The 23655-nt window shown below is 36.4% G+C and overlaps 1 protein-coding gene and 1 non-coding gene across 6 annotated transcripts in view; one reads left to right on the top strand and one right to left on the bottom strand.

The window, feature by feature from the left end:
* The window catches only part of GRM5 (glutamate metabotropic receptor 5), a 535807-nt gene that overhangs the window by 479663 nt on the left and 32489 nt on the right, over positions 1-23655 (bottom strand). The gene's annotated exons all lie outside the window — the stretch shown is intronic.
* On the top strand, positions 19947-20019 carry TRNAK-UUU (transfer RNA lysine (anticodon UUU)). The gene has a single exon. It is a non-coding gene; the product is annotated as a tRNA-Lys (tRNA).

Raw genomic sequence — 23655 nt, 5'->3', positions numbered from 1 at the left:
ACCTCATTCCTTATTCAGAAACTAATTCAATAGATAAGAGGCTTACATGCGAAACACAAAACTATAAAACTTTTAGGCAACAAACCACAAACATAGGAGAAAACCTTCATTATCTAGGGCTAGACAAAGAGCTCTTAGACTTGACACCAAACAAATGATCCATAAAATGAAAATTGATAAATAGGATTTCATCAAAATGAAAAGCTTTGGTTTTGTAAAAGTCCATGTGAAGGAAATAAAGAGAAAATCTATAGACTGGGAGAAAGTATTTGCAAACCATACCTGACAAAGCACTAGTATCTATAATACATACAGAATTTTCAAAACTGAATGGTAAAAAATAATAATACTAATGCAATTAGAAAATGGGCAAAGGAATTTCACTGAAGAGCATATGCAGATGAAAAGGTGCTCAGTACCATTAGTTACAGGGAAATGTAAATTCAAACCATAATGTGTTATCACTACACAACTATCAGGATGTCTAAAATAAAAAATAACAACCCCAATCATTCATACATTGCTAGTGGGAATTTGAAACGATAGCTTTGCAAGATGTAACCATTGGTGGAAATGGTGGAAAGGATACAGGATTTTTGTTTGTATTATTTTTTACAATGACATGTGAATTAATATTTATCACAAAATAAAGAGTTTAATTTTTAAAATCTATGGGAAAGTAATACTCTTCAAAAATATGGCAAGGTCATAAAAACAAGGAAATACTGAGAAACATCAAACACAGGAGGTATCAACACTCCTAAACCCTAGTAAATGCAACATAATATCCTGAATTGGATCCTCAAATGGGGAAAAGAAAGGGCATTTGTGGAAAAACAGTTGCAATCCAAATAAAGACTGTCATTTAGTTAACAATATTAAACCCAAGTAAATTTCTTACTTTTGACAAATGTATCAGGAATATGTAAAATGTTAACATTAGGGGAGGCTGGGTAAAGGGTATGTGGGAACCATCTTTGCATCAGTTCTACAAAATTAAAATTATCCCCCAAAAAGATTTTAACAAAAATCTATGGTTTGGGATTCCCTGGTGGCGCAGTGGTTGAGAGTCCGCCTGCCAATGCAGGGGACACGGGTTCGTGCCCCGGTCCGGGAAGATCCCACATGCCATGGAGCGGCTAGGCCCGTGAGCCATGGCCGCTGAGCCTGAGCGTCTGGAGCCTGTGCTACGCTACGGGAGAGGCCACAACAGTAAGAGGCCCGTGTACCGCAAAAAAAAAAAAAAAAAATCTATGGTTAAGAGTTGTCCCCTATTTGGGGTCTTCTGTGTTTCCATACAAATTGTAAATTTTTTTATTCAAATTCTGTGAAAAATGCGTTGGTAATATGATGGGGATTGCACTGAATCTGTAGATTGCCTTGGGTAGTAGAGTCATTTTGACAATATTGATTCTTCCGATCCAAGAACATGGTATATCTCTCCATCTGTTTGTGTCATCTTTGATTTCTTTCATCAATATCTTATAGTTTTCTGAGTACAGGACTTTTGCCTCCTTAGGTAGGTTTATTCCTAGATATTTCATTCTTTTTGACATGATAGTAAATGAGATTGTTTCCTTAACTTCTCTTTCTGATATTTCACTGTTAGTGTATGGGAATGCAAGAGATTTCTGTGTATTAATTTTGTATCCTGCAACTTTACCAAATTCATTATGAGCTCTATTAGTTTTCTGGTAGCATCTTTAGGATTTTCTATATATAATATCATATCATCTGCAAACAGTGACAGTTTTACTTTTTCTTTTCCAATGTGGATTCCATTTATTTTTCTTTGATTACCATGGCTAGGACTTCTGAAACTATGTTGAATAAAAGTGGAGAGAGTAGACATCTTTGTCTTGTTCCTGATCTTAGAGAAAATGCTTTCAGATTTTCACCATTGGGAACAATGTTTGCTGTGGGTTTGTCATATACAACCTTTATTATATTGAGGTATGTTCCCTCTATGCCCATTTTCTGGAGAGTTTTTTTTAATCACAAATATCTAAAGCAATCTTGAGAAAGAAAAATGGAGCTGGAGGAATCAGGTGCCCTTCAGACTATACTACAAAGCTACAGTAATGAAAACAGTATGGTACTGGCACAAAAACAGAAATATAGATCAATGGAGCAGGATAGAAAGTCCAGAGATAAACCCACAGACCTATGGTCACCTAGTCTATGACAAAGGAGGCAAGAATATACAATGGAGAAAAGACAGTTTCTTCAATAAGTGGTACTGGGAAAATTGGACAGCTACATGCAAAAGAATGAAATCAGAACATTCTCTAACACCATACACAAAAGTAAACTCAAAATGGATTAAAGACCTAAATGTAAGACTGGATACTATAAAACTCTTAGGGGAAAACATAGGCAGAAAACTCTTTGACATAAATCACAGCAAGCTTTTTTTGATTCACCTCCTAGAGTAATGCCAATAAAAACAAACATAAACAAATGGGACCTAATTAAACTTAAAAGCTTTTGCACAGCAATGGAAACCATAAACAAAATGAAAAGACCACCCACAGAATGGGGGAAAATATTTGCAAATGAAGCAACCAACAAGGGATTAATCTCTAAAATATACAAACAGCTCATGCAGCTCAATATCAAAAAAACAAACAAACCAATCAAAAAATGGGCAGAAGACCTAAATAAACATTTCTACAAAGAAGACATACAGATGGTCAAGAAACACATGAAAAGATGCTCAACATCACTAATTATTAGAGAAATGCAAATCAAAAGTGCAATGAGGTATCACCTCACACTGGTCAGAATGGCCATCATCAAAAAATCTACAAACAATAAATTCTGGAGAGGGTGTGGAGGACAGGGAACCCTCTTACACTGTTGGTGGGAATGTAAATTGGTACAGCCACTATGAAGAACAGTACGGAAAGTCCTTAAAAAACTAAAAATAGAGCTACTATATGATCCAGCAATCCCACTCCTGGGTAAATATTCAGAGAAAACCATAATTTGAAACGATACATGTACCCCAATGTTCACTACAGCACTATTTACAATAGCCAGGACATGGAAGCAACGTAAAGTCCATCAATGGAGGAATGGATAAAGAAGATGTGGTACATATATACAATGGAATATTACTCAGCCATAAAAAATGAATGAAATAATTCCATTTGCAGTGACATGGATGGACCTAGAGATTGTCATACCGAGTGAAGTATGTCAGACAGAGAAAGACAAATATCATATGACATCGCTTATATGTGGATCTAAAAAAGATGGTACAAATGAACCTATTTGCAAAAGAGAAATAGAGTCACAGATTTAGAAAACAAACTTATGGTTACCAAGGAGGAAAGAGGGGGAGGGATAAATTGGGAGATTGGGATTGATGTATACAAACTACTACACATAAAATAGATAACTAGTAAGAACCTACTGTACAGCACAGGGAACTCTCTAATGACCTATATGGGAAAAGAATCTAAAAAAGAGTGGATATATGTATATGTATAACCAATTCACTTTGCTATACAGCAGAAATTAGCACAATATTGTAAATCAACTATACACCAATAAAAATTAATTAAAAATAAAAAAGAGTTGTCCCCTACCCATTGTTTCTAGTCAAATACTAAGTATTTTATCTAGGCATACAAGGTACTCTGTGATTTAGCACCTGTCTCCCTTCCAAAGTCATCTCCAGCAGTTGGTTTGCTGCCCTTGAACCTTTATCAGTACAGAATGCCTTGCAGTTCCTCAAATGTGTTTTGCTGGGTCAACCCTTTTATGCCTTTATACAGACTAGTCACTCTGTCAAGAGTGATCTTCTGTTCTTCTTGTTCTTTACACTTGATGAAACCTAGTTACCTTTAAACACCCAGCTCAGACAAAATCTTTTTCATAAATTAGTCCTTGACCATGTTCACAGCAGTGCTGATGACTCTTTAGCTTCTTTACCTTACACAGAAACAATACTATACTCTTACATGACTAATGATTTGTTACCATGGTTTACTTCTCCACAAAACTGTGATGAAGCAGTTAAATAGTATAGGGGGAAAAGCATAGGCTCTGGATTAAAATACACCTAGGTTTGAGTTTCTCCTTCACACATATTTTAACTCTGTCACCTGAGGTATGACACTTGTCTCTGAGCCGCCATTTCTTCTTCTATTAGAAAAAAGGACTATTATCCTTACTTTATAGATTTGCTGCGTAAGTAAATGAGAGAAAATACTTAAAGTGCCTGTAAGATGCCTGACACAAAAATTCAATTATATTACTATTAATTTCTATTGTTACTTTTAAATTACTGTCACTATTATATATTTTTATAATGTCTAAGTGTTGCTAGAAAAATAATTTTGACATTGTACATCCTCTGAAAGGGTTGTCAGGACCCCTCCAGGTGTCCATGACCATTATATAAAATAGGAAATTATATAAAACAAGAAAGCACTCTGCTGGTGTTCTTGGTGTGATTAGGATTTGATTAGGATTAGAATTTGAATTTACGTTATGTCATAAGGCTTTGTTTATTACTCCAGTGTTCCAGGTGTACATTAGGTTCCATAGGAGCAAGATAAAAGGACTGGCAAGGTAGTGTTCAACTGAGAGCCATGAAGCTTCCCAGCTGCAATGAGTTATGACTTAAGTTATCTTAATTATCCTGGGAAATGCTTCACCAATAACTTGCCTCTTAATAATACTCAGAACATTGACCTAGTTTTTCATTTATTCCCATAACCATTATTAAAATTAAATCATTTAAAGGATGTTTATTATGTATCTATAATTTGCCAGACTATGGAGATACAGAAATGAACAAAACTAATCCTGTCTAGATGTAGAGCACCTAAACTTTGAGATTTGTGGGTATGAGGACAGTCAAAATTTCCCAGAAAAATGATGACACTACAATCAAGATTTTCAAAACTTGGAGAGATTTGAGAGTGAGAGTGGAATGACAGGCCTTTAAGCAGAGAGAATAGGAAACAACTGACACCTACATGGGAAAGGACCTAAAACAGGAGAACCAAGAAATGGTTGGACAGAGCAAAGGCTATGTATGGACATGTGACTTAAAATAAGGCCAGGGAAGTATATAGTGCAAAGTATGGAAGGGGTGTGTAGGCTACATGTTGTAAAAGATGTTTAATGCATTACTATTGTAGGACATAGTTCAGACAGAGACGATTTAACCTCAGGACTGGCTTCGTTTAAAACTATGATGGCTACTGAAATATCAAGATAAACAGGGTGCAAATCATTTGGCATTTTCTAAACACAGTTCTCATTTCTAATAATATGATTGAAGAAGAGTTTATAAGCTGTACCAATATGGGAAGGGTACCCAGCAAGTCCTAGATTTTGAAATTGCAAATGATAAAACATGTACAAATGCACGAGTTATCATAAACTGGAGCCTTGGGCATGGAATTGGGAGAAAATATATGATTGCTGTCTTCACCTGAATTTCTTCATCCAGAGACATTCTAGAAATTGACATCTACCTCAGACATGGTCTTTAAAACCAAAGACAGAGAAAACAAAAACAAACCTCACAGATCAGAGGGACAATCATATGTAGTTGTTAGAGTAAACATACACTTGTTGAGAACTTATAGCCTCACATTTTCCAGGGAAATTTTAATTATCATTCAATTTATTAGCTTCACAGCTCAATTCAGCATGAAAAACCCTGTGGGAGAGTCTTACTACAAAATGGCCTATTTTCTATGCACAAAATTTGATTACAGCTATGTCTTTGTCTCTGAAGTCCAAGAGAAAAGCTATCTCCATTTGGAAAAAATATTCATCTTCAAAAACAAAAAGAAAAATGCTGATGAACTTCCAAAGGACTCTTTTGAGCGCCTCTGAAGAGACAAAATGATGGTACTTGGTGCACCTGGGCTTCAGAAACCATTCAGGATAGCTCAAGTTGAAACGACACACCCTTCACACACAGAAACACACATAGACACATACGCTCAAACATCTCGTGAGACTGGAACTAATTACTGAACAAATGTGAATGGTAATGGATTCAAAATGCCATAAACAGGTGCTAACTCTCTATTTCTCTTTGCACTTAAAGACAAAAATAATAAAAGGAAACCTCAACCTTTTTCAAAAATCTGAATCTTCCCCCTTATCTCTCCTCACTTGCTCTATTTGTCTATTTCAAGCTATCTGGGGCGTGTCCGACACGTAACAGAAGCTGTATCAGGACAGGGGCTATACTGGGATATGTGGAATGTCAAAAACTGAGAGAGTGGTCACAGGCTACACAAGAAAGTAACGATGCTAGAAGCCAGGAAAGAATCCACATGGTATCAAACCAAAGGGTGCCAGAGACAGATATTAAAGCTGGGGTCTGAAGCCAAGAGTCAGGGCCAGGATGAAGGAAACAAATGCTATTGAGATGGAAGCACAGGACAATGGGAAGAAGGGTAAGTGTTAGAATCTAGTGGAACTGTCCAGTAGAGTTGCTATGGTTTAAACACTGCATTTATGAATGAGTGGTGTATGGCTTAAAGTTGTGACTTGCAACTTCATTGACCCATGTAAGAAACATATTTTACATCATGTCCATGGTGTGTTTGTGTGTGTGCACACGTGTCCATGGTGTGTGTGTGTATTTAGAACAAAAAATTATGAAATATATTTATTTTTACTCCATTTAATGAACTCTGATATTTCTATGCTGTTCTATTCTATACTTTTTTGGTTCATTAAAAAATTCTGGTTTTGTTCACAAAATAGTTTCCAAACCCACTAATGGGCTTCACCTAGCATATCCACTGGCTAAAAGAAATAAAAGCAAATTGAATATCCAAATGTAGGAAAGAAACGTGGTTTTCTAGAGGAAAAAGAAGAAATACAGTAGATGAAGGATATATTATTATATTTGTATATTCTTTTAGAATGTAAAATTTAAAATTGGCCTTAGGGATTTTCTAATTACAGCCTTGATTTGACAGATGAAAAAAAAGTTACCAAATGAAGTCTATTGTCCAAGTTCTCATGGACAGAACTGTATAGCAGAGCTGTATTTAAAACTCAAACTGACTGTCTTCTGGGACTCTTTCCACTTTAGGTATATATGCATGTTTGTCTAAGAAGTTTCAAAGAGAAGCAAGGAAGGATGAATTGGAATTACATTTAAAAGGCCACAGAATTCCACGTTAAAGCATGCTGAACTCAATCTTGTGGGTAATAACAAGGCATTAACAGTTATTTTCAGGGAAATCATATGAAAATTTTTGTGTTTATAAGATACATGTGGCAATTTCATGTGGGTGGACTGATAGAGCAATGAGACAGAAAGACCCATTAGGCAATTATAGTATTGCAGGAACAAAAGATTAGGGACCTGGGTTACACTGATTGACAGAAGTAGGATGGTAAGGGAAAACAATGATGACAGAGCATCATGAAGAAAGAATCTGCAAAACTTGGTTGGTAATGAGGTACAAAAGCTGAGGGAGAGCGTAGAATTAGTTCTGACTGATATTTCAAGTTTTGATGGCAGGGATAAAGGGGTATCTTTGACATTAAAGTTGGAATCAGGAAAAGAAACATGTTTTTAATAAAAAGAAATGTTTGGTTAAGCCTTAAGATGTGCAGATTTAGGGGTGATGATAGATATCCAGTGTATATGCCATTTTAACAGCTTTCTTGAGTTACAATTGATAGAAAAATACTTAAAAGTATATAATATTTTATACACTTTTATACACTTTTAACAGCTTTCTTGAGTTACAATTGATAGAAAAATACTTAAAAGTATATAATATTTTATACACTTTATACACTTTATACACTTTTAAAAGTATATAATATTTTATACATTTATATTATATATAATATTTTATACACATATAATATTTTATACACCCGGTCCGGGTCATAAAGGAATACTATGAACAACTTTTTAAACATAAATTTAACAACTTAGATGAATCAATTCCTCAAAAAACACAAAAAAACCACAACTCAACCAACTGGAGGTAGATAATTCGAATACTCTATTAAAGACACTGAAGACATAATTTAAAATTTCAAAAAAAGAAATCTCCAGGTTCAGATGGTTTCATTAAAGAATTCTACCAAACATTTAAGGAAGAATTAAAACACAGTCTAGGGCTTCCCTGGTGGCGCAGTGGTTGAGAGTCCGCCTGCCGATGCAGGGGACATGGGTTCGTGCCCTGGTCCGGGAAGATCCCACATGCCGCAGAGCGGCTAGGCCTGTGAGCCATGACCGCTGAGTCTGCGCGTCTGGAGCCTGTGCTCCGCAACGGGAGAGGCCACAACAGTGAGAGGCCCGCGTACCGCAAGGGAAAACAAACAAACAAACAAAAAAAACCACAGTCTACACAATTTCTTCCAGAAAAGAGACGAGGAGGAAACCCTTCCCAATTTGCTTTATGAATCTGGTAATCTATGAATCTGTGATACCCAAGCCAGAGAAAGTATTCCTCTGATACCAAAACCAGTGCCGAAATTAAAAAGAAAAGAAAAAAAAACCACTAAAGACTAATATCCCTCATAAATATACACAAAAAAATGTTTAAACAAAATATTAGCATATAGAGTTCAGCAATATATAAAAAGAATGAAAGATCATGACCAAATGGTGTTTATTCCAGGGATGCAAAGCTGGTACAGTATTTGAAAATCAATCAATGTAATATGCCATTTGACATGATCATATCAATCAATGCAGAAAGATCATTTGGCAAAATTCAACATCAATTCATTAAAAAAAAAATACTCTCTGGAATACAGGGGAATTTCCTCATCTTGATAAAGATATAACAGCTAATGTTATACTTAATGGTGAAAGACTGAATGCTTTCTTCTAAGATTGGGCACAAAGTAAAATGTCCAATCTTCCCATTCTTACTCAACATAGAGTTAGATGCTCTAACCAATGCAATAGGCAATAAAAAGTAAATAAAAGGTAGAAAGATTGAAAAGGAATAAATAAAATTATTCCTATTTGAAGATGACGATTGTCTAAATAGAAAATCCCAAGGAATCTAAAAGCATACGCCTAAACTATTAAGAGCGTTTAGCAAGGCTACAGGATATAAGATAAACATAAAAAATCAATTGGATTTTTATATACTAGCAACGAACATGTGGATACAAAAAGTAAAAATTCTACATCATTTATAATCGCTCAAAAAATGATGTACTTAGGTATATATCTAACAAAACGTACAAATTTTTGTAGATGCAGGCAAGATAATTCTAAAATTTATATTGAAAAGTAAAGGAACTAGAATAGCTAAAACAATTTTGGAGAGGAAGAATAAAGTCAGTCTACCTGGTTTCAAGATCTTTTATACAGTTACAGTAATCAACAACGTTTGGTACTGGCAGAGGGATAAACCCATAGATCAATGGAACAGAAAAGAGAACTCAGAAATAAACCCACACAAACACAAATATGCCAACTGATTTGTGAGAAAGGAGTAGAGCAATTAAATGAAGGAAATAGAGCTTTTTCAACAAATGATGCTGGAGTAAGTCATCACCCATAGGTCAAAAAGAAGGAGGAGGAGGGGCAAGAGGAAGAACTTCCACCTAAACCCCACACCTCGCACAAAAATAATTCTAGATGGATCATGAAGTTAAAGTAAAACCTGAGGGCTTCCCTGGTGGCGCAGTGGTTGAGAGTCCGCCTGCCGATGCAGGGGATGCGGGTTCGTGCCCCGGTCCGGGAAGATCCCACATGCCGCGGAGTGGCTGGGCCCGTGAGCCATGGCCGCTCCCGTCCGGAGCGTGTGCTCCGCAACGGGAGAGGCCACAACAGTGAGAGGCCTGTGTACCGCAAAAAACAATAATAATAAATAAATAAATAAAGTAAAACCTGAAACTACAAACATTTTAGAAAAAAAAAATAGGAAAAATTTTTCATGCCTAGTATTAGGCAAAAAGTGCTTAAATTTGAAACGGAAAGCATTAAAGGAAACATTGCTAAATGGGACTTCATCAAATTAAAAACTCTTCTCTTCACAAGACCCTCCTAAAAGGGTTTTTTAAAAAGGACAGCTATAGGCTGGAGAAAATATTTGTAAACCACACAGCCAACAAAAGAATACTATCTAGAAGATATAAAGAACTCTCTAAACTCAACAGTCTAAATAAATAACTAAATATTCCAGTTAGAATATGGGTAAAAGTCCTGCTGAGGCATTTCACTGAAGAGGGTATACTGATAATAAGTATATGAAAAGATATGCAACATCAACAGCCATCAGGGAAATGCTTATTAAACATTAAGACACTACACTTCACAGAGTGGCTAAAATGGAAAAAAATGAATAGTGACATTAATTATTTATATGTTACTGGCGGGAATGTAAAATGGTACAGCCACTCTGGAAAACAGTTTGGAGGTTTCTTGGGGGAAAAAAAAGACTAAACTAAACTTTCCATTATCATACAAACCAGCAATTGCACCTCTGGGCGTTTATCCTAGAGAAATGAAAACTTATGTTGACACAAAAATCTGTACTGGAATGTTTGTAGCAGTTTTACTAGTCATGGCCCAAAACTGGAATCAGATCAGATGTCCTTCAATGGGTGAACAGTTAAAGGAACTTGATATACCTATACCATGGAATCCTGCCATCAATAGAAAGGAACACTCTATGACACATCCAACAGCCTATGTAAATCCCTAGAGAATTATGCTAAGTGAAAAAAAACAGCCAAACCCAAAGGATCACATACTGTATGGTTCTATTTATATAACATTCTTGAAAAGACAAAATTACAGAAGTGGAGAATGGACTAGCGGTTGCCAGGGGCCAGGAGGTGAAAGTGGGAAGGTAGATGCTGCTAGAAAAAAAAACATGAGAGATTTTTGTGGTGGTGGAACTTCACTATATCTTGACTGCATTAATATCACTATTCTGGTGATATTTGCAAAACATCACCGTTGGAGGAAACCGCGTAAAGAGTATGGAAGATTTCTCTGTTTATTTCTCACAACTGCATGAGAGTCTGCAATTATCCCAGAGTTAAAAGTTTATATTACAAAGTCCCTAACATCAGCATCTGCTTTATTAAAAATAAATCATGCAAAGATTAAATAACAACACATTAATAACAACACATTAATCATAATAATGTCAACAAAACACAGTATATATTTTAGGAAGACTGTCGTTATTAAAACAAAAATGCCACATCTATTTGTTCTTCATGTTCTCACTTCAGTGAGCCTTTTACTTATATTAAAACAAGAAGCACCTATATTTCTTGGAACTGGAGGTATATTCTCCCCCAGGAGAGTTCTGGAAATATGGTGATAACATTTTAAAAGGCATGTGGACGTAAAGCAAGTGTCTGGCATGCATAGTCTTCTAAACCTCTTGGCTTCAATGCATTGCCTTCTATTTCAAATGTATCTACTTTGGGCTTGTTTTTTTAAAAAACTGGATTTAGGTTAAGAAAAATGTAAGATGCCAAAGTAGGGACAATTAAGAATTCCAAAAGATTATACTTTATATAAAGTCATAACAAGGAGCTGAGGGATTTTATGAAAATGTGTAAGTTATTTGCATCAAGGAGAGAGCTGGTGGATATATTTAGCCAATCGGATGTGCATTGATCTTGCCATTTAAGAACATTACATAAAGTATGCAGAAAATCCTGATCTGGAGTCCTTACTTCCTAAAAGATACTGAAAAATGAGAAGCTGCTAATGTTAATAATGAGATTTGTTGCCTCTGATCCTTACATAAAGACAGAACTCTTTTGCAATGAATCCTGGTAGATCATCCCTTTGACAGCCTCTCACTCAAGTTCATTAGCTCCTTTATTCATCAATTATATGATGAATGTATTTGGTGAATGTATTCACCAAATATATTATTTGCAACAAAAGCAACCTTGTTTTGCATGTGTACAGCATCAGTAAAATACACAGAAGCAACAGAAATTGGTATTTAATAAAAACCACTGTACATTTTTACAATCAATGTACTTTCCTGTATTTTCATTTATATATATGTATATATATAAATGTACATATGTATATATGTATAAATATGTATTTTAGCATAAATTGGATAATCTCAGTCTTCTGTTTAAAACCCTCCAAAGGCTTCCCATCTCTACCAAGGATTCTGCACTTATCCCCACTTTTCAGAATGCTCTTCCCCAGATAGCCACATACCTCACTCCCTCTCCTCCTTGAACTAAATTCCAAAGCCCTCTTCCCAGCTAGGCCTGCCCTGGGAACCTTGTCTAACATTTGATCCGACCTATCCCACTCTAATACACTTCAGCGTTCATATATTACCTTTATTGTCCATCTTCACCACTAGCATATAAGCTCCAAAAAACAGGCATTTTTATATGTTTTTGTTCACTGCTCTATCTTCAGTAGTTTTTTCATAACTAGGAACAGATCACGTCCTTGAAAAAATGTGTGAAATGGAAGAACTTATGTTTTTCTTGCCTCATTATATTTCCACAAATATTTGCTTAGTATTTATGATGTTCCTGGCATCATACTAGCCTTAGAAGCAACTACGTGCTTGACACAGCCTTTGCCCTCATGGTTCTTATGGTGGAAGAGTAGCCGGAGTTGGGTGAGGGGAGGGTATTGAAAACAGAGAGACAGCTGCAGTACTTCAGTCCAACATGTGCTATAGTGCAAGACTTCTTCGTCTTGCTAAATCCTGGGATATAAACACAAACAGAACACAACATAGCCCTTAAAACCCTTACCCTTAGGGATCAAACTGTCTACTGTGTAATGGGGGAGATAGAGAGAGAGAGAGAGAGAGAGAGGGAAAATTGAAAAAAACACAAGACAACATTGCGTGCATTAATAGGAATGCAAAAAAAATGGGGATTCTTGGAGTATGGAGGAAGGATTGTGTAGATGGCATGGGCAGCTCTAAGAGTAACACTTGAACTGGGCCTTAAAGGATTAATGACACATTTTTACCAGTGCTCTGCAAACTGTAAAGCTAGAATGAGCTGCAAAGGGAAGCTGCTGAGACGCTCTCCTTGAACATTTAAACAACTTGTTATTTGAATGGATTAGTCAGGGCAGCACATGTCTAAGCAGCGGCATCATATTGAACTCTATGTGAAAGCCTCTTTCCCCACTCTCCACCTGATTCCTGCAGGGCACAGCCCATGCAGCTGACCACGGAGCCCTCGTTCTGACAAAGCAGTACTGCTTTTTATGCCTATATGTTCCATGATTTACGAAACACATTCACACTTGTTATTTCATTAAATCTTATAATATGGGCAATAGATATCGCTGCCTCTTAAAAGACAAGGAACCGAGGTTTAAAGGATTTACTTTTACCTACTTCCAAAGTTACACAGCTAGTTGATGATAGATGTACAATCTTTGCCCAACTTCTCTGACATCAAGTCAGGCACAGTCACCTGTTTAATACCTACCATCCGCATTAGCTGGTACATTCCATGAGGAGAGGACTCCTATCTCTAAGAACATAATCCTTAGGACCTTATGCACTGTTCATCTATCATAACAGAAAGGAAAGCAAAATCCATGCGTAGAATTCCAGAGGGCCTGATGGATGTGTTGGTGAGTGAATTAAGATTTCTCCTGATTTTCCCCACTTCCTCAGTGAAATAAGAATCAAGGTCACTATTGAGAATAAGGAGTAAGAGAAATAGTACAGATTCCAGAAGAGAGGAACAGGTGCGAAATGGTAACCTAGGACAGTGGGAGAGTGAATTGACTAACAAAATGTAGTTGCAGGATTGACAGGCAGTAAATTGAGGCCACATAAGGTTTATGATCATAAGTTAAAGTGAAACCAGTCAGTATCATTGTGTGTTTTCTGCAGCCCTGTTCAGAGTTTCGGGTGCAGGTGTTAAACAGGAGAAATCAGGATTAACCAAGGCTGGAGTCATGTCAGTCAAGTATGGTGCTAGGAATAATGTACAAGGGAAAATAAAGATCTGCCAATGAGTGGTTATAAAGTTGAACTTGAAATATAGGTTAAATAAGATGGAAATGAGGACTTGAGAAGGATAATGGACGTTAAAAGGTAAGTAAGGTCATGAGTCGTAGGTCCTCATGGAACCAAAGAATTATTGGAGTTGGGAGTACTAGAGGAATACAACTAGAAAGACAGAAAGTATCAGACGTCCTGACAAATTAGTAGGTGATAAATGCTATTTTTTATGAATGAATATACCACAATTTTCTCCTAAAGGCCAGAGGTTGGACCAAATGATCTATTACCCTTTATGCTAAATTGCAAGAGAGATTTCTAAGGTAGATTTCTCACTTCACTCAGGAAGAAAATATGGTTTGCAATATTTTGATATATGATTTTATCAGGGATAGATTATTAAATGCAAAGAAGCCTAAAAAAGTCTCTAATATTGACATTTACATTCTGCAATTTAAATAAAATTGGATTTCTCCATTATTTTATATTTATAGTTTTGATTGTTTCTCTTAAAAATCTCTGCACTCAGGTTGGAGGGCTATCGTTTTTTTCCCCCCTTAGTTAACCAGGATTGGGGACCACTGGTGAGTACAGAATAAAGACACATCAGGTAAGGAAAACTGATAGGATATGGCAATATTTAACCTGAAACCAAAAGGGAAAACATCATAGTCCTAAGATATTGAAGGAAAAAGCACATATAGGATAAAGTCTTAATGTTTAAAAGCTTAGGTTCTGGAATCATTCAGACCTACCTTTGAAATCCAGTTTTGCAACTTGGGCAAGTTACTTATCTTTCTAGGAATCATTTTCCACCTCTATAAAACATGGCCAAGGAAGCCATTTATAAGGTTGCTGAAAAAAGGAGTTTGATTATGTGAATTTTAAGATCCACTCCAAATCTACAATGCCTTGATACACTGGGTGCAAAACTCATGTTTTGAGACTAGAAGCCTGTTCCCTTTCGTAGAGAGATGCTGTCTTTCAAACAGAGCTCTGCCCGGTTCCTCAGTCCCACCAGAAAGCTCTTAATCCTGGAGACAGAATATGTGGGTTACATGCAGTTGAGAACTCAATGATTCCACCTCTGAAACTGAAACACGCTCTGGCAGACTAGACTGCTTCTGGGTTTAGGACACTGTACTCCTTCTATGACCGCAGGATTTCATGTGCTGGAAGCAGGGCCAACATTTAGCAAAACTTTTACATAGGTGAAATCAATCTTTAGATTTACGCTGACAAGTAAGATTCCACAATTGGTTTCTTAAATATTTTACTATGTCTTATATTTTTAAATGCATTTATAAAAGGCAGAGATTTATAACAGCTGTTGCCCAGAGCTTATTGAAAGATTTCCCATCATTTCAGCAGAAGTTGAACGCATGTCATTGTATACCAAAAGCAAGCTATCCATTCCAAAAGTGGAAGGAGCTGGAAAGAGCAAAAATGACAGGGGTCAGAAAGAACCCCGTGTTTCTATCAGGTGTGTTTGGCATGAAGAAGATATGTAATTTGTGAAACTAGGGTCAGGGAGGTCAAGGTGTTATATCCCATCTAGCACTGGATAGCTAAAAAAGACCAAACAAGTATAATAGGAATGGATGCATTGTAATCTAGGTCAAGGATCTTTGAATTCAGAGCCATTTAAGTTTGAATTCTGGAGCTGGTGACCTTAGATAAGTTATTCAGTTTCCTTATCTGTAACATGGATGTAATCATAGCTAGTGTTTCATAAAGACTTTGTGAGTATTAAATATAATGTACTAAGTGTCTAGTTTTGTGCTTGAGACTTAGAAAGTGCTGAATAATGTATTATCAAGGGTAACGGCAGATGTCTTTAGTGCCCATTTGGCAGGAATGTTGCACAGAGGATCCACCAGGTGTTTGAGTGCTTGATCTAGGATGATTATCATGAGCATTCCTTTCATTTAAATGTTTTTGCTCACCCACTATACACTTGGCATCTTGCTAGGAATTAGGGCTATAAAAAGAAAAGCTCTACTCCCTGTCTTTAGGAGCTTATAAACTATTAGGGAAAGAAATAAGGAAACAGCAGGGAAACAAAACATGCTATGAAATCATGAAGGACAGACATTAACAGAGACTGGGAGTATGAAGGAGCAAGTGGTTGGGGAAGACTTCCAGGAATTCATTAAAAGGAAGGGCATTACAATTTGAGAAAACAGTAAATTAGGAGTTATAGCAATGTGAGAAGCCCAGCATGGCAAAATATGGAAAAAGAACGGCATGGATGAAAAAGAATATGATTTAGAATTAAGAGACCTGGTTTCTGTGCCCTGACTATGCCACACATCCCTATGGGACTAAAGTAAATTTATATAACACCGTTAAGCCTCAACTGACCTGTAAAATGGGCTTTATAAGATCTACTTCATAGCATTGTTGTCAGGCTTAAATGAGATCGTATATTTTACTCCAGAAACATCTGTTTCTTTTTACACTCATCTTTTCCAAACTAGCATAAGTATAAGCTGACATTCTCTCTGTTGGACTCTAGCCATTATCTCTAACTCTCTCCTGCATCCAACCAGACCCCTGCTTCTCACCTATTAACCACACAGGCAGAGGGGTCTTTCAAAATAAATACCAGATAAAGTTGCACTTCCATTTAAAAGCCCCAAATGACCTCCCATTGCCCCCCGAACCAAATTATTAATGAGGGGGTTACTGGCTCTGCATGATTTGTCCCCTGTCTCCCTAAAATCACTTTCATGTCCCGCCTTTCCCCATTCTCCGTGTTCTAGCCATTCTGGCCTTCTTTCAGTTCACACATATCTATTCCCTCTCCTACTCTGTATTTTGCATATTACCTCTACACTGCACTCCTGTACCTCCCACTCTGCCTACATAATTTCTAGTCATTCTTCAACTTTTGTATCAAATGTATCTTCCCCATCCTTTCTGGTTAGTCACATGCCCCATCATTGAATCTCCCAGGACTTGCACCCAACAGAAATGAAACTTTGCATTTGCTTCTGTGATAACATTCTCTCCCTGACCCCACCCCCTCAGACTGCAACTCCAGGAGGGCAGGGAATGTACATGCTGTTGTTTGACCTGTATAACTAGTGTTCCTTGCTTGTCAATGGATCTGTGCTAAGTATAAGGCCAAGTATATGATAGGCATTCAGGAAGTATTTTTTGATTGGATGAATAAATGAAAACTCCAAATCCAGTGACTGATCACATTGTTGGTAATGAATCAATGGGTGTGGGTTCTGTTACTATTATTTTTCTGCTGTTATTTCATGTTTAGGTTTTTTATAAATAAAGCACAGATGCGAGTCAATGAAGGAGGAAAAATAATGCTTGGGGAAGTAGGAAGGGAACAGATAATGCAGCATCTTGTATGCCTTGCTAAGTAATATGAGTTTTATCCAGGTGTATAAGAGGAAGCAGTTAAGGGGTTAAAGCAGAAGAGTGTTGTGAGCAGATCAATGTTTAAGAACTTCCTGGTTTCAGAGTACAAAGCTGGTTGGAAGGACAAAGGGAAGGAAGGGAGGCCAGTTAGAAGTCTACTACAGAATCAAAGTGAGAAGTGAAAGAAGGTGCTGAACTAGGGCTGTGGGTCCTGAGTTTTTCAATTCTCCAATCACCCTGGATTAACTGCTGTGTCATTAGTAACTACACTTGGATGGTTAAAGTGACGATCTTTCATTCATTAATTGTGCTATTACTTACAATATGAAAGCATGTATAACTTCAAGTAAGGAAAAGCAGTTCCGGGAACATTCAGAAAACAGAATTCCAAACTTTAGTATGATTACTATATACTCAGAAAATACCTATCTTTGCTATTAGCTATGGAATAAAATTATATTTTTGTTGAGTCTTGATTAAAAAGGAATCTGTAGAAAAATAGTACTGCATGGAGAAGAGGAAATCTCTTTGGATCAAAATTTATTCTTTGAGATCCTATGTTGCAAAAAACCCTTATCCAGTGCTGAGAAGTAAGCAAATATTTACTACTTAAACTGCTGATTTTACTAACTAAAATAAGAGCTATGGTTAGCTGGATAATTATGCAAATGTTTCAAGTAAAATTAAATTTGACTATGCTAGGATTTCTATCATAAGTAACACATTTTCTATCTCGTTATGTCTCTCCATTATATGTGAATAAACAAGAACTGTTTTCCTGTAAAACTGTTTTACTACACAGTCTGTATTCAAACATCTAAATGCTATTCTTCATGGCTATGATTGTATAGACATCAAGGTTGTTAAAGATTTGTTTTTGATAATAGCATATACTCAAAACTACAGCTGGAGTAGACATGATAATTCACCAATTGTTAGTCTTTTCAGTAGTAACTGAAGTCAAAAAACACAATAGTTTTGTTGTTGTTATTGTTTTCATTCTAAACTTAAGTTCTCTAGTTTCAGGCAGTATAAAATTTCATTGTAGCTTCTGAGGCTGGAGAAAACTAGTTTGATGTTCTCCACTCTCTTATATTTCCTGGTTTAAGTTTAAAGATGTCTCACTTTTTTTCTGATTCAAACTCAAGACAAATTTTGTTTCTTCACATTATACAATAAGTTATGATTTCCAACTGGTCAGACATAAGTAAGGGTTTCAGTAAAAGCAATCAAGAGAAGGTACATTTACAGGATAGAAGGAATAAATGTGCACAGGTTAAAACCCCTACACTTTCATTTGCCTCTGTTATTTCTTTAGTGTGTTTCCCAATTAAAGGCACTGGCATGATTTTTTATAAGTAACTGACAAAGGATACCTCTGTACTTATCAGTAATGAAGAGTCTAAACTGTCTTTAGCCCTATCATTTTAAACACCATATAAAAGACACTGTCTATGTCTAATCCCCCTTATGTATCTCTTCCTCCTTTGCATTCCCCAACCAAAACCAAAATACGAACAAAGCTAAAATTTATAGGATACTCTCAGTGTTAGTAAGTTGACTTCAAGCTTCTAAAATGAATTAATTCATCAAGAGAAAGGTAAACTGACATGTTAGCATACACAGATGGAAGACACTAAATTGTAAATCAAATAATTACAGGCTTTATTCTTAACTCTTTTCCTTCTTTGATATTTGACTTCTCAAGTTGAATGAACTAATTTTAATTTTGAAAAAAAAACTGAAGAGTCAAGAATTAGATCATTATATTCAGCTTCATTTTAATCACTAATAAACCTAAGCTTCCTTGAATGACAAAGAGCAGCCTTTAAGAAAGCTAAAGCTCAGAGAAATGCAAGAATTTACCCAAGATCAACTAACTTAATAGATAAACAAAACTAGGACTCAAACCATAGTCATTGTATGTGAGGTGATGTATTTGTTAATTAACTAGATCAAAGGAATCCTTTCACATCGTATATGTATATCAAATCATCATGATGTACACTTCAAATCTCTTATAATTTTAAGTGTCAATTATACTTCAATAAAGCCGGAAAAAAAACATAGCCATTGTATCCATTAGGTAACAATAAAACACATACAAAATTGTAGAGACTACTAAAAGTGCATAAGACCTAAACAAAAACAACTACCATCTCTAAGCCATAAAACAAAAATATGAAAGCAAAAGCTTATGATTTTCATGAAATATCTGCAAATTGAAACATACACCAAGTAATTAGCTACAACTCTCTCTCTCTCTGCACAAACACACACAAATTACATATATCTGTATACACTTATATGCGTGCACATATTAAGGCAACAAAAAAATAAATTTTTAAAACTCAAACCTCAGAATTATAAAATATAAAAATACTCCCACATTTTTAGAAACAGAAAACTTTTTAAAATGTTGACTGTAAATGTATTATACTATGAATATTATTTTGAGAAAAGCAGTTCTACATGTAAGGATGCCCAAGGCTTACAAATGTCTTAAGATGGCTTTGATGTATATTATTACTCCTATCTAAAATTTCAGAGCTACTGCAAGCACACCATATCACAGTCTACACCTTGATCCAAAATAGAAAGTGATCCGAGAATTCCCTGGCAGTCCAGTGGTTAGGACTCCGCGCTTTTACCACCGAGGGCCCAGGTTCAATCCCTGGTCAGGGAACTAAGATTCACAAGCCGAGAGGCCAACCCCCCCCCCCGCAAACAAAAAAACAAAATAGAAGGTGGTGACTTGAGGATGACTTGTGATGAGTTGCCAGAGGACTGGGATTAGAGATACAAACAAAGAGGAGGAAAAGTAGATGCAGGGCTAACTATTGTAAGTACCTTCTTAGATTTGAGAGGGGATCAGTTGCAAGGGATTGAGAAAATATTGGGCAAATAGTTTTTAAGTGAGAATTTTTTTAAGCCTCAAGACCACAAACTATTAGACAGATTTATATACAGTGAAAACATGCCCACAGAGTACTCTCTCTTAAAGCTGCAGAGTGAATATGTGAAGGAACCGGAATTTGGACTGAGATCTGTCTGATTCTGAAGTCCAAGATTTTTCCACAACTATATCATCCCATGAAGACAACCCAGAGAAACTGCGTAACTTGCCCAAATCTCACAGTAAATCCAAAGCTAGAGGAAGTACAAAATAGACATACCCAAGTCTCAAAATTCTCCGCTGGAGCCTTTTACAAACATTTTTCCACCAGACCCTAAAGAGCATAAGTTATTTGAGGGAAAAAATTTAAATGCCCAATGATCACAGAATTATGAAGTTATGATGGACAACAGCAATCACCTAGAGTAAGGGTTCTTAGCCCAAGGTCCATGCAGTTGTAAAAGCTTTAGGGTGGCACAGAACTATTGAAACTCTATATAGATATATTTTGTAAAATTTCTACATTTTTGGCATGAAAATTCATAGATTCCATGGTACTCTCAAAGGGGGTTTTCTTTGAAAATGTTTAAGAACTAGTGATTAAAAAACAAACAACTTTTTTTATAGATGAAAAATTGGAAGCAGAGAGAACTAAAGTGACTATGGGGGGCTGAACAGCTGGACAGTGGAAGCACAGTACTAGAACACAGGTCTTTTCCTTCCTATTTCAATACTCTTTCCCATATCATAGGGCCACATGTAATACCCCACAACATGAGTTTGCAAAATTTAAGGTGGTATCTGCATAGGATGGCACGCAGATATGAGAAAGTGAGAAGACTCAGTGGTGTTAAGGATCATGGAGGGACTCTTGGTCCTTCCTTCCTTTGCTTTTCAAGAGACTAATAAGAAAATCTGTGTTCAATTTCACGTGGTTCAATTTGTAGAGAGAAACAATATCTTCTGCTTTATAAATTATGGTGCAAGGCTAACTGTGGCCATTTTCTAAGAAAACTCAATGACTTAGAACCTGCTAACCTCAGTAAACAAAACCTCAGTGAGCTGTAATTAATATTCACAGTGTCTCTGCTTCATTTTCCTAATGGATTAGTCTTCTTTTCCCACTTTACAGCTCCTGTAATCCTTCATTAGCTTTACTTTCAGTAATTCACAGTCAGGTTTCTTATCTTATTTTATAGTGCAGTGTTAAGTTGGATGTTGGTTTTTGATGGTAGAGGATGGAAAAAGCAATTTTTTTAAAATGGAGATATCCATTAAGGTTTTCAGGCTAACACAGTTATAGATTTTACAGGAACAACTTCAAGACGAGATGACATCTCCATTATCAGCTCAGTGGTGTCTAGTTGAGTATTTCTGAATTGCAAAGAAACTGGCAGGAGCTGCTGGAGAATGGTTCAGCTTGTCCACATGTAAAAAATTAATCCTAACTCATCTTTTCAGTCATGATGGCATCCCAACGCTGATGACTTGAACTCTGCAATGTACTTTCAAAGGGTACTAGGTATGATACACTTGAAATAGCACAATTTGCCATCTTTGCCATCATTACCACCACCACTATCACCAACACTACTACCAGAGCAGCAATAGTAGTCACAGCATCTTAACCACTAACTGAGATTTTACTGTGAGCCACTCTGCTAAATGTATTGCATACCTTATTCCATATCATATTCATGACATTGCTATTACATATATGCTATCACTCCTAGTAACATGTATATAATAGCACTACCATTTCATAGATATTTTCATAGATGAAGAAACTTGCATTTAGTGAGGTTAAATGATTACATAACTAGTAATCCTTTAACCTTCTTACATAACTAGTAAGGAATAGAGTCTGGATTAGACTCCAAATTACTTTGATTCCAAAGTTAGTTCTATTAATCACCAAGTTATTGTGTCTTCCACACTACTTACCTGATAGCAATAATGCATAGGTTAACTAATGTATTTTCCATATTGATTAAAAAAGATGGATGGATGGATGGACGGAAGGAAGAAAGGGAGGGAGGGAGGGAGGGAGGGAGGGAGGGAGGAAGGGAGGAAGGAAGGAAGGAAGGGGGATAGATTATCATAAATTTAAAGTAAGTAAAGTGGGAAATCTATGATCAAAGGAGAAGAAATTGCAGATAAAGAGCCGAGTCAGACTTTTGTTGCAATGGAGTTTTGGGCAAAAGAAGGCAAATATGCCTGCAAATAATATTTGCAAGTGACTAACTGTAGGGGTAGCAAGAATTTAACAAACTGGCTCACATTCTCCGGGTCAGAGCATTCCGATCCAATCCAATGAGCTCTGTCATCAAATTACCATGAGCAGAGTCTGGACCATTTAACCTAGCATGCTAAGAGAATCTGGTTATCCGGCTCATTGCAAATTGGGGCCTATTTGGTACAATCCATGGTAAGTGGAAAGATGTAAGTTCCTTATAATTCTACCTTGAGTGCATATAGAATTCTATCTCCAGTAGGGCCAAGTCTACTAAAAGAAACAAGAGCTACTGCTGCACAGAAGCTTCTGACAACCCACACCTTAATATTAAAAAGAAGGAAACGTGCAGGAGACATGCACCCAAAGCATACACAATATTGAACAAAATCTGAAGACCCTACATAGACCAAACATTAAATTTTTTTTTAAGTTTTCAGTGCAGCCCAAATGGTCGAAGAGCTAGAAAGCAATGCTGAGGAACAACTTAAAGAAGTCATTCCATACTGTTTGAATAATTTCATACATTCACTTGGTGCTCTATCTACTATTAGCCAAAGCACTGAGCACTTGTTTGCCACTACAGATGGTGGAGAATTTCTAGTTTGCATAAAATCAACATCTCTTGAAGTCCTGAAAAGAAAAAACATATGTTTGCGGATGATTACCCAAAGATAGCATCAGAACGTTCATTAGTCATTAGCTGCATCATTACAAATGTAATATGATCCATTTCCATATTTCACTGACTCTAAGTGCCTATGGACCAAGTTGATACGTGCAGTTTTATTTCCCTTTTCATTTCAGATTAGATTAGTCTTTAGGATAACATGTCAACTTGCCTTATGTGAGAGTTTTGTAAATGCGGTAAGATAAATGGAAAACATAAGAAGTAAAACAGGGTTATTTTTCTATATTTGTCAATAGCTATTTTAGGCAAAAATATTTAGGCTCTCCTCACCCAGGTTCCTGCCTTGGCCCAAGGGGAACAAAACGTCCACGAATACTTCTGTCTTCTGGGGGATATTAGAAGGAAATATCTATATTTGTCTCTAATTCATCTTTTATTTTTTAAAATAGCACCAGAGTGGGGAGGGTAGAACCCTCCATGTGATGCTTGAATAAAGCTGATTTCTGGATCTCTGCATTGAACTTTATGGGCATTATATTTTGGTCAAGATACTAGTGGAGAA

Source organism: Delphinus delphis, chromosome 8 (genome assembly GCF_949987515.2).
Source record: "Delphinus delphis chromosome 8, mDelDel1.2, whole genome shotgun sequence".
NCBI classification, from domain to species: Eukaryota; Metazoa; Chordata; class Mammalia; order Artiodactyla; family Delphinidae; genus Delphinus; species Delphinus delphis.
Note: the sequence above shows the minus strand (reverse complement) of the source record. Positions and strands in the feature narration are given on the sequence as shown.